General features: G+C 46.2%; 1 pseudogene; it reads left to right on the plus strand.

Annotated features, from left to right (window-relative positions):
- Nucleotides 1-132: 132 nt before the first annotated feature.
- On the plus strand, nucleotides 133-12,517 carry LOC139029210 (disks large-associated protein 5-like; annotated as a pseudogene).
- Nucleotides 12,518-12,708: the final 191 nt, after the last annotated feature.

Raw genomic sequence — 12,708 nt, forward strand, 5'->3', positions numbered from 1 at the left:
ACAGTTTCAATCTAAGACTTTCTGCTCAAACTGTCAAAAATCGTCTCAGGGAAGCTCATCTCCGTGCTCGTCGTCCTCACCAAGGTCTTGACCTGACTGCAGTTTGGCGTCATAATCAACTTCAATGGGGAAATGTGCACCTTCGATGGCCGCTGGCACGTAGGAGAAGTGTGCTCTTCACTGATGAAGCCCGGTTTCAACTTTACCGGGCAGGTAATGGGACCCATCGGCATGTTTGGTTTTCACCAGGCATAATGGGAACCATCTCATCCAAAAAGTTGACTCAAGTTTGCCAAAAAGCACCTGGATGATAAAGACTCTTGGAAGAATGTTCTATGGACAGATGAGTCAAAAGTATAACATTGTGGATGACATGGGTCCCATTATGTCTGGCGAAAACCAAACACTGCATTCCACAGTAAGAACCTTAGATCAACCGTCAAGCATGATGGTGGTAGGGGATGGTTTGCTGCCTCAGGACCTGGACGACTTGCGTTAATAGAAGGAACCATTAATTCTGCTCTGTATCAGAGAAGAGACGTGAGAGACTGATCAACAACTACAGGAAGTGTTTGGTTGGAGTCACAACCAGTTATTGAGTGTAAGGGGGGCAATTACTTTTCACACGGGCACAATTATGTATTGTTATTTGTTCACTCAGGATCCCTTTATCTGATATTAGGTTTTGGTTGAAGATCTGATAACATTCAGTATAAAAAAATATTCAAAAGTARAGAAAATTAGAAAGGGTGCAAATGCTTTATAACTGCACTATATATATATAAATCTTTATTTATTTATATATATTTATTTATTATTTTGTGGGGACCCCCGCACCCCCCTACTGACCCAAGGGATGTGCTCCCCACAGTTTGGGAACCACTGCTCTAGGTAATGTTACTGGCTACAATATTTTATTCTCTGAAACTGTGGAGTATGTCTAAAAAATGAGCCTGAGCCAACTTCACCCTCATGCCTCTTCATCCTCCACTCCCACTAACATTATGTAATCCCACACTGATCTATTTTCTCTCCAACTCCCTCCTTCTTTTTTCTCAGACGCTGCAGTGGAGGAGCGAATGAAAAAGCTTGCCCGCTACAAAGAGAAGAAGGAGCTTGTGAAGGAGAAAGAGAAGAAGGCAAGGGAGAAGAAGGGGGTGTTCAAGGTTGGGCTGTACCGGCCAGAGGCCCAGCCCCTGGTCCCTCTGCCGCAGGCCCCAGTTGCCACAATCAAAGCCAGGGTGAGAGGGCACAGCTTAAGACTGACTCAGTATACTGCTGACATGTCTATAGATGTTATATCCATTGTCCTTGGGAGTCATTGTTCAATCATTGATTTGATGAAGATGTAATTGACTCATCACCGGAGGTTCAACTTCGATGTGCCCAAAATTGATTAGCATATAAGAATAGAAGAACTGGTGTTCTTAGTGGTTGTTACATGGCCATAATTTGGCCGTTCCCCCCAACCAGGCAACAACGCCAGTGGTCCAGCCCCAATCCACCAGAGTGACTCGCTCCACCATGAGGCAGCAGGCCCCCAAGGTGACTTTTTTCCTGCCAAGTCTACATTTGTTCTGCACATGTCTTTATATAAGATTTTCTGTCACATTATTTAGTCAAGAACTACAATAGCTGCTTTTTTGAATAACCATATAATTTACAATATGCAGTTTTTTTCTCTGTTCCATTGACCTTGGCAACACAGCCTATTGACACTCTCCCTGTTTCAAGAAAGGTTTGGTGTTTCTTTACCCCCACTTTACCTCTAAAACAATTAGTCCAGCCTTTATCATCTTTAAATTGTTTGCTTGATTCAACACTTGCTGACCCTTGACCTCTACCTGGTTCTGGCTTAGTTGAACCAGCTGTGGTCAGGTCAGCCAGAAGGACCAGGATTGCTATAGGTAACACTCCTAACCATGACAACAATCTGTCAACTGTACTACACACAGCTATTCTTTATGTTACTCTCCACGCCTTTTGTTTTGCCAATTATTTGACCCTGATAAACATATCCTTGACTCGTAACTCATGACTGTTATTTTTCCACTTTCCTGCAGTTGAACCAGTAGTCAGAGCCCCATCCACAAGGTCAGCTAATAGGCCTCGGGTCTCTGTGGCCCCTGTGGCAAAGGACAAACCTGCTGCAGCTCCCAAGACCAGATCAAATGCCAAGCAGTCTGCAGCACCACCTGTTGGCAGAGGGAGGAACACCAGGGGTAAGCATTGGCAGCTGACGTCACCACCTTGTTATGCCCCATTCTTTAACAACATTTTTGGGGGGTTTTCGACATGTTAGTTCTGCATTCAAAAATAATGATTTGGCATTCTCTTTAGGAAATGCTATGAGCAATAAGCAGGCTGCTGTGAAAGTGGACAAGCCATTAGAGGAGCCTAGGGGTGCCAGCCCCACACCCCCTAGTGCAGAGGAGCAGGAGGATGAGAAGATGGTAGAAGACCTTGTTCATCCAGCTCCAGAACCTGTCTCAGCCCAGGCCGACTGTATCCCCCCTTCAGCCTCCAACTTGTCCTCATTCGCCATCCASGGCTTTGTGTTCCAGGCCCCAGCCATCCCGTCCTCCTTTAACCCTCTCACTCCCCGCTCTGCAGACTCCTTTTTCAAACCCAGGTAACTTTGTGTGTGACTCCTCACATCTATGGACCTTCATCCTCTCTATGGTCCTTTGTCTTCTCTATGGACCTTTATCCTCTCTTCTCTTGACCTTTATCCTCTCTCTGCACCTTCTCGAATGGCATTGGAGGAAGCATTTACCTCAGATTTTCTCTTCCAATGGGGTTTGAGAAGTCGAGGAGAGGATTCGAGGAAATCCTTTTTAGGGCAGCAGGTAGCCTAGCGGTTAAGAGTGTTGGGCCAGTAACCGAAAGGTTGATGGTTGGAACCCCCGAGCTGACTAGGTGTAAAATCTGTCCATGTGCCCTAATTGCTTCTGTAAGTTGCGTCTGCGAAATTACTGAAATTTTAATATTTCTTCACCCTTTTCTGATCAGTCTATATCCCTCTAACATATTAACTCTCTCTATTCCCTTTCAATAAATTCATATTTACTAGGTTTAGTCATATTCATTTCTTCAGAGAATGAAAAACTGGTTGATATACCATTACTACTTATTAAAATATGACAGGCTGTCATTTTTTAGCTTTGTACGTATTAAACTTTTTTCATCCTCTCCAGTGTCTCAGTTCTACACCCTGTTCCACTCTGGCCATCTGATAACCTGGTGCCCAAAATGGAGCTCAGTGCCCTCTCTCCTGCCAAGTCCCCTGTTCACTCCCCACCTCGCCCTTCTCCTACTCTTGCCCCTCGGTGTCTTCCGAGTCCCAAGGAACCAGAGCATGATGTGCCCTACTTCAGGTGAGGGTTAATATGTGAAACCAAGTCATCAGCTATGTTCCTGACTCAGACTAGTATTGGTGTGTCATGTGAATGTCTGTCAGGTTAGTGGTAGTCAGTGAGACAGAGAGGCTGACAGAATTTTGTCAGCAGTGGGAGCCCAGGGTGGATGATGCCTTTGTCCCTGAAGAGAGTGAGTGACTCATGTGTTTTATCCATTATATGCTGTGGATTCTGATTTCTATAAGCAAAAAATACATCACACCACATTTCCTCAATGTATCCTTCTCTCTCAATACCTTTCCTAACTGTGTTGACCTCCATCCCTGTGAAGTGTGTGACCGTATGCGTACGGCGATGGGCCAGGCCAGGCTGCTGATGAAGGAGAGGTTTGGTCAGTTCTCTGGCCTGGTGGATGACTGTGAGCTGGGCAGAGGAGAGAAGATCACCACCTGCACTGACCTGCAAGGCTTCTGGGACATGGTGTACTACCAGGTGGGTTAATGAGGACATGGTCTACTGTGTGTGTAGAATTAGATGAACAAACAGTCAGACACTGGTGGTTAAACTCTGTTTGTGCCTGTCTGTTAACACTACAGCTAAACAATACTAGCTACCTCTAGGAAGAATTACCACCTAGATTGGTACAGCATCCTGAAAGGTTGAAAATGTGGATTCAAGCTTTCTAAAAAGGGCAACCCCTCTTCTCTCTCCACTTGTTTGACTCTTCCTCTTTCAGGTAGAGGACGTGAACAAGAAGTTTGGTGCTCTGAAGGAGGCAGAGTCTAAAGGTTAGCAGGAGGAAAGCAAATCCCCACCACGACAGAGGAAGGTGGTCAAGAAGCTGCCCTCTGCTCTGGTGGCTAAGCCTGCCAGTGGTGCTGTCGCCAAGTCTCGTCTGGTTGCCATCAAGGCTGCAATAAAGGCCAAGCAGCAGGCTGCAAAGGCAGCGCAGGCCGCAGGGCCAGGCAGTGCTGTGGACGACCCTGCTCCAGCTCCCGAGGACCCCCAGGCGGAGACCCAGGCCCCAGAACCATCGGTGGTGATGTTCCAGGGAGGCTTCTTCCAGGTGGAGAGTCCTGCCAAACTCACAGGTGAGACTCGTACCTCCACCGTTCTTCACCCAAGCTTCCCCTCAACTGCTGTGATGCTCAGAGATATTGTTATGTTCTGTTAATTACTGATGTCCCCTTTAAGAATGGAGCACCCTTGGTCATGCGCAGTGTTCTATGTTATTCTGGTACTAACTCGTTTTAGTAAATGTGAAGCTGCAGTTCCATTCCTTGTATGCGGAGTCTTATGATATAAATAAGTAATAAGAGCTAAGACAATACAATGGTGACGAGGATGATTACCTGCAGTGTGCATCACGAATGCAGATGGAGCTCGTAGGAAGAGAGGAAGTTCATCCACCTCTGGCCTGCTCGCCTCCCTACCTCTGAGGAAGTACAGCTCCCGCTCAGCCCAGTCAAAACTGTTCGCTGCTCTGGCACCCCAATGGTGGAACAAACTCCCCCACGACGCCAGGTCAGCGGAATCAATCACCACCTTCCGGAGACACCTGAAACCCCACCTCTTTAAGGAATACCTAGGATAGGATAAAGTAATCCTTCTAAMCCCCCCCCCCCCTTAGAGTTAGATGCACTATTGTAAAGTGGTTGTTCCACTGGACATCATAAGGTGAATGCACCWACTTGTAAGTCGCTCTGGATAAGAGCGTCTGCTAAATGACTTAAATGTAAATGTAAGATTTTGACCCTGTAAGAGAGGAAGATGTTGACCCTGTAGCACAACAGCTAGCAAGCAGTGACGACGAGGGGAGAGCTGACGAGAACGAGGCGGCAGATCAAAGACCCGTGGAGCCGGAGGTAAAGAGAATGGCATCGGGAAAATAGATGTGTTTGATGACACGCAAGAAAACTGGGCAACTTACATTGAACGACTGGAACAGTACTTCATTGCAAACGACATTGCTGATAACAAGAGAGTACCAGCGTTGTTGAGTTTAATTGGCCCAAAAACATACAGTTTGCTAAGAGATCTGACTGCCTCTCTGAAGCCCTCCAATAAAACATTCACAGAGATTGTGGAGATATTGCAAAATCACCTATCACTCCTCATCGTGGAATGTTTTTGTTTCCACAAGAGAGATCAGAATGAGGGGGAGGGTGTTAGTACATATGTAGCAGAGTTTAAGAAACTGTCTGAACATTGACAGTTTGGAGAGAACCTAAATGACACATTAAGGGATAGATTTGTTTGTGGACTGAAACATGAACACATTCAAAAACGTTTGCTCACAGAATCAGATCTCATGTTTGAAAAGGCTGTTGAAATTGCTGTGGCTATGGAAATCGCGACTAAAGATGCATTTGAGTTGCAAAGTAAAAGAAATACTGACCTATCACAAACTTCCCTGCACAAGTTCACGCAGCCGACAGCGCCCCCGTGTGGCCGAGAAATGCAACAGGTGTGACAGAGATGGTCACAGAACAGAGGACTGCCGTTTCAAAGACGAAATTTGTCACAAATGCAGTAGAAGGGGGCACATTCAAAGAGCATGCAGAGCAAAATTCAGTCACAACAGGAAAACTGAGAAAAGTAAAGGGTCTGTGAATGCACTAGCAGAGAACAGTGGCAGTGATTCAGATGAACGATTAATTGGTACAATGGACTTAAACACAGTGACTTCTCCCAGCAGTAGCATAATATGGGTGACACCAGATATCGAAGGCAAACCCCAAATGCTCCACACGTTCCAGTCCAAAGAGAAAGGCACAGACCAAACACTGGAACACTTGCGAAAGAAATACAACACAGTTTTCAGTGATCAGATGGGAACAGTAAAAGTCTTCACAGCCAAACTTGTACTAAGAGATGACGCAACCCCAAAATTCTGCAAAGCCAGATCTGTTCCATACTCCCTGAGACCAAAGGTGGAAGCGGAAATCGATTGCTTGCAGGATACAGGGATCCTGATGAAAGTRGACAGAAGCGAATGGGCCACACCCATAGTTCCTATTGTGAAGAAAGACAGGTCTGTTAGAATGTGTGGGGACTTCAAGGTAACTGTGAATTCAATGTTGCATGTGGACCAATACCCCCTGCCACGTCTGGATGACATCTTTGCTGCACTAGCTGGTGGGAAACACTTCAGTAATATCGGTTGAAGAGAGCTCCAAACAGTACCTGACAATAAACACACACAAAGGTCTATACAGGTATAACCGCCTGGTTTTTTGGCATTGCATCACCCCCAGCCATTTGGCAATGAACTATTGACCAGATTTCGCAAGGAATCCCAGGAACCCAGTGTATCCTGGATGACATGATCATAACAGGACGCACCGACAAAGAGCACCTGGCTAACCTGGAAGAGGTCTTGAAAAGACTGAAAGAGTATGGTCTACAGGAAAACTTACAGAAGTGTGAGTTCTTCAAAGACAAAATTGTCTTCTGTGGACATGAAATCGACCGCAATGGATTGCACAAAACACAGTACAAAATCGAGGCAGTGGTACAGGCACCACGACCACAAAATATCACAGAAGTGAGATCTTTTACGGGACTGATCAATTACTACAGAAGATTTTTCCCAAACCTTTCAGCAGTATTCCAGCCTCTAAATCAGCTCCTGGAAAAGAATAGGACATGGCGGTGGACAGAACAGTGTGAAAATGCGTTTCTTGAGGCAAATCGGCTCATCACATCTGAACAGGTCCTGATGCATTACGACCCTGAACTGCCAGTGAAGTTGGCTTGTGATGCGTCCCCTTATGGCTTAGGGGCCGTCCTTTCACACGCACTGAAAGATGGGTCAGAGAGGCCAGTTGCATTYGCGYCACRAACATTGAATGATGCAGAGAAAAACTACTCACAAATCGACAAAGAAGCACTGGCGCTAGTGTGGGGCGTCAAGAAATTCCACGCATACCTATATGGCAAGCGTTTCACACTGGTTACGGATCACCAGCCGTTGCTTTCCATTTTCAGTCCAAAGAAAGGCATTCCGGCAATGMCAGCAGCCAGGTTACAGCGATMCGCCTTGTTCCTTGCCAGTCATATGWATGACATTGAGTTTAAGCCGTCGTCCCTCCACACAAATGCAGATGGATTATCCAGACTGCCGTGTACAAGAGAAAGACAAAGGAGTGTGGATGCAGTGGACATTTACCATACCGCTCAGCTCGAGGCACTACCGGTCACAAGCACAGTTATCAAACAGGAGACAAGGAAAGATGTGACCTTGTCAAAAGTGTACACCTACACCATGTCAGGATGGCCAGCTACWGGCAGAAAGGAGCTGACTCCGTATTTCCAGCGGAGAAACGAAATTACAACGTACCAAGGATGTTTGATGTGGGGAATGAGAGTCATGATACCCCAGAAATGCCAACATCAGSTTTTGCAGCAACTACATGAAGGTCATGTTGGAATTGTCAAAATGAAGCTGCTCRCAAGGAGCCACTTCTGGTGGCCMGGTCTGGATCAACAGATAGAAAATATGGCRAAGAACTGTAGCGGATGTTTGGAAACCCTTCACATGCCYGCTCCTGTCCCAGTCCACCCTTGGGAATGGCCCACAGAGCCATGGCAGAGAATTCATGTGGACTACGCTGGTCCCTTTGAAAAGCACATGTTTCTGGTTATAGTTGATGCCCATTCCAAATGGCCAGAGGTGTTTTGCACTGACTCCTCCACCTCAGCTCAGACGATAGAGTGTCTCAGAACAACGTTTGCACGCTTCGGATTGCCGCTGCAGCTAGTAAGTGACAACGCGCAAGCTTTTGTAAGTGACGAGTTTACAAGATTCATGTCAGTAAATGGAATCAAACACTCAACCTCAGCTCCGTACCACCCTGCCACCAATGGGCTGGCAGAACGCTTTGTGCAAACCCTAAAGCAAGGACTCCGTGCAGCAAAACGAGACGAAGGGACTTTGCAAACAAAACTGGCCAAGTTCCTGTCACGCCAAGTTCCTGGCCTCCTACCGAAACACCCCACATGCCACGACAAATGAAAGCCCAGCCGCACTGATGTTCGGGAGGCCTCTCCGCACACAGCTGGACATCATGAAGCCAAACAGGCGTAATGAAGTGCTGAACAAACAAGCCAAGATGCTCTCCGGTGGCCGGGAGCGCCATCTCCAAACAGGACAGGAAGTGATGGTGCGAGACTACAGAAGGGGAGGGAAATGGACAAGAGGGACCGTACATACACAAACGGGACCCAGAACTTACCAGGTTCAAGTGAGCCCAGACATAATGTGGTGGCGTCACATTAACCAAATGCATTCCACAGAAAACGGCACAACAATCGAGAGAGAACAGGCACAGAGAGCTACTGAGTGACACACAAGGAACTGTAGAGGGCGGTGGGGCAGTAAAGAGACCCCAGGCTGAAAGAAGGGAACGTGTTAATGAAGGTGTTGCTATAGCAGAAGCTATAAAGGAACAAGCACACACTGAGGATGTTCAGGAGCCTCCAGACAATCCTAGGCGCTACCCAGAACGAAGGCACCGTCCACCAGACAGACTGGACTTATAAACAAACAAACAAAAACGAACTGTTCAAATTAAAAGATGCAAAATAACTACAAGTTCTGGGAAATGTTGTGGTTTGGTAAAAGTAACTCTGATTGTATAAGAGAAGGAATGTTATGTTCTGTTAATTACTGATGTCCCCTTTAAGAAYGGAGCAYCCTTGGTCATGCGCAGTGTTGTTCTATGTTATTCWGGTACTAACTCRTTTYAGTAAATGTGAAGCTCCAGTTCAATTTCTTGTATTCAGTCTTTCTTATTATATAAATAAGTAATAAGAGCTAAGACACTACAGATATGGAGGCAGATGAAGATGCGTAGAATGGCAGGCCGAAAGGATGGCGGGTTTGCTCGAACCTGGAAGACCCCTGACCTCTCCCTCTGTCAGTGTTTGAGGTACCTGGTAAAGCTGTATAGAGCTCGTTAGTTGGGCATGGACTGATTGCTGTATGGTCTGTGTCTTTCCAGGGTCTGTGAGGAGATCCACCCATGTATCTGCCATGCCTCAGGCATCTCCCTGTTCAGTCACCAAGTTCTCCACCCCCGGCAGAACCCGCCACTCCAACACTGCTGCAGCTGCACACGCCTCCCCTCTCCCCCGTCTCACCCATACCACTACCTGCTCCACCCTTACCCTTGCTCACCCCACCCTCACCACTGCCTGCTCCACCCTCACCCCTGCCAGCTCCACCCTCACCCCTGCCTACCTGTTTAATGCCACCCCACTCCGTACCCCTCACCCTGATCCTCAGTTCTACACCCCGGCCCCCACCCAAAGTAGCCCCACCAGAGTCTCTCTCTGCATCTCAACAGTCAAAGAAGCTCTGGACACCCAGTCAGAGGAAGGCCCCAGCAACCAACCAGAGCTAGCCTCTGTGCAGAATGTCACTCCTGACCAACCAGAGCCCGAGAGCATGCAGGAAGATGTAGCTTGTGACCAATCTGAGGTTGTTTCAGAGCCCACTGTTTGCCCTGAGGAGCACTCCGAGAGCTGTGAATCACCATCCAACAGCTGACCAATGACGAACAGCATCGAGAAGCCTTCAGCCAATCGGTGTTGGCCACAGAAGAGCCCAACCAATTAGAGCTCCAGGACAGAAAAGAGGCTTTAGAGGCCTACGATACCAGCCTACCCATCTCATCATGGCTCCCAGTCTCCCCATCTCCTCAAGACTAACCCCTCTCACCCTCACTGCCCCACTACCATGGAGCAGAGTCCTATCCAGTCAGGAGCCCTGCCTTCAGCTTCACCCTCTCCCCCACCCCAGCCAGGCCAAGATTTACTGAGGCCTGCCAATCTCCCCTCTCCTCCCCCTGCTTGGTGCCCCCCTCCTCTCCTCCTGCTGTCCAGGTCTCCCTCAGCTTCCCAGCTGATGCCGACGTACCAGGGACCGTGGCTCCAGACACTTCCATCACAGAGGTAAGTGTTTTGTTAAAGAAGATGTCTCATCTTAATGTATTACTAAATTACTGGCAAGAGTTCATCTGGGTTTTCTTCTCAAAATACACAAGGGTCTTCCGGGGTTGGACTTTGAGCGCTACCTCCAACCTGCAGTGAGGTGTAGCCTGTCACCACGGGAGCCAGCTGTTGCAGAGGAGATGCTGTCGCCCATGGTGATAGACGTAGAAATGGAGAGTCCGTTTGCTCCGTCTGAAGAGACCCCTCAGGAGGAAGTGTCGACTCCCACAGGTACTGTGTGTGTGCTTGGATACGGTTAGTCTTAGATATTTGTATTCCTTATGGTGGATTTGTTTTCATTTCCCGACTTCACTCCCATCACAGCATCTCCCAGTTTCACACAAATGTTCATCCCACGGATCACACAGGTTAACTTCCTTGTTTTACTCTCTTCTTTCTCTCGTGTGTGTGTTAGTACCAGTCAACTGTTTGGACACACCTACTCATTCAAGGTTTTTTCTTTACTTTTACTATTTTCTACATTGTAGAATAATAGTGAAGACATCAAAACTATGAAATAACACACATGGAATCATGTAGTAACCAAAAAAGTGTTAAACAAATCAAAATATATTTTACATTCTTCAAAGTAGCCACCCTTTGCCTTGATGACAGCTTTACACACTCTTGGCATTCTCTCAACCAGCTTCATGAGGAATGCTTTTCCAAGTCTTGAAGGAGTTCCCACATATGCTGAGCACTTGTTGGCTGCTTTTCCTTCACTCTGCGGTCCAACTCATCCCAATTGGGTTGAGGTCGGGTGATTGTGGAGGCCAGGTCATCTGATGCAGCACTCCATCACTCTCCTTCTTGGTCAAATAGCACTTACACGGCGTGATGGGTCATTGTTGAAGAACAAATGATAGTCCCACTAAGCGCAAACCAGATGGGATGGCGTATTGCTGCAGAATTCTGTGGTAGTTATGCTGGTTAAGTGTGCCTTGAATTCGAAATAAATCACTGAGTGTCACCAGCAAAGCACCGTCATACCTCCTCCATGCTTCACGGTGGGAACCACACGAGATCATCTGTTCACCTACTCTGCATTTCACAAAGACATGGTGGTTGGAACCAAAAATCTCAAATTTGGACTCCTCAGACCAAAGGACAGATTTCCACCAGTGTAATGTCCATTGCTCGTGTTTCTTTGCCMAAGCAAGTCTCTTCTTATTATTGGTGTCCTTTAGTAGTGGTTTCTTTGCGGCAATTCAACCATGAAGTCCTGATTCACGCAGTCTCCTCTGAACAGTTAATGTTGAGATGTGTCTGTTACTTGAAATCTGTGATGCATTTATTTTGGGATGCAATCTGAGGTGCAGTTAACTAATGAACTTATCCTCTGCAGCAGACGTAACTGTGGGTCTTCCTTTCCTGTGGTGGTCCTCATCAGAGCCAGTTTCATCATATAGCTTGATGGTTCTTCCGACCGCAATTAAAGAAACGTTCAAAGCTCTTGACATTTTCCGGATTGACTGACGTTCATGTCTTAAAGTAATGATGGACTAACTTGTTATTTTACCAAATAGGGCTATCTTCTGTATACCACCCCTACCATGTCACAACACAACTGATTTGGTTACTACATGATTCCATATGTGTTAATTCATAGTTTTGAGGTCTTCACTATTCTACAATGTAGAAAATAGTAAGAAAAAAAAACTGGAATGAGTGTGTCCAAACTTGACTGGTACTGTATATACTGAATGTACAAAACATTATGACACTGACCAGGTTAAAGCTATGATCCCTTATTGATGTCACTTGTTAAATCCACTTCAATCAGTTTAGATGAAGGGGAGAAGACTGGTTAAAGAAGGGTTTTTAAACCTAGTGTCAATTGAGACATGGATTGGCACAACTCAATATTAGGAAGGTGTTCTTAATGTTTTGTACACCCATTGTATGTGTGTATGCTTTCATTTGGTGTTGAATGACTTTCTCACTTTGGTGTTCTGAAATACATACTTTTTTTGTTGATTATTTCTTATTTTACTATTAGGTATGCATTCCTCAACTAACCCATGCTGTCCCCATTTCCTCTCCAGCCAGTTGAGTCAGACCTGTTGCTGTTCACCCCTGTTCAGATGGACAGAGTGAGACAGTCAATGTGCCCCAGTGACCTCATGTCGTTCACACCTCCCTCTGACAGAACGAGCAACTGATGAGACTGATTTGCATAACTGCTGTTGTATATTTTGCTAMACTAGTTTATAGTTTCAAAAATATWATTTTTTATATGCATTGTTAGAATAGTTTTTTGTAACTTTCATTACACTGTTTTGTGCTATCTGTACTATTTTATTATTTAATACCAAAAAGGCACCAGGTAGTGTTAACTATTAACCACATTCTA

Source organism: Salvelinus sp. IW2-2015, linkage group LG18 (assembly GCF_002910315.2).
Source record: "Salvelinus sp. IW2-2015 linkage group LG18, ASM291031v2, whole genome shotgun sequence".
Classification (NCBI taxonomy): Eukaryota; Metazoa; Chordata; class Actinopteri; order Salmoniformes; family Salmonidae; genus Salvelinus; species Salvelinus sp. IW2-2015.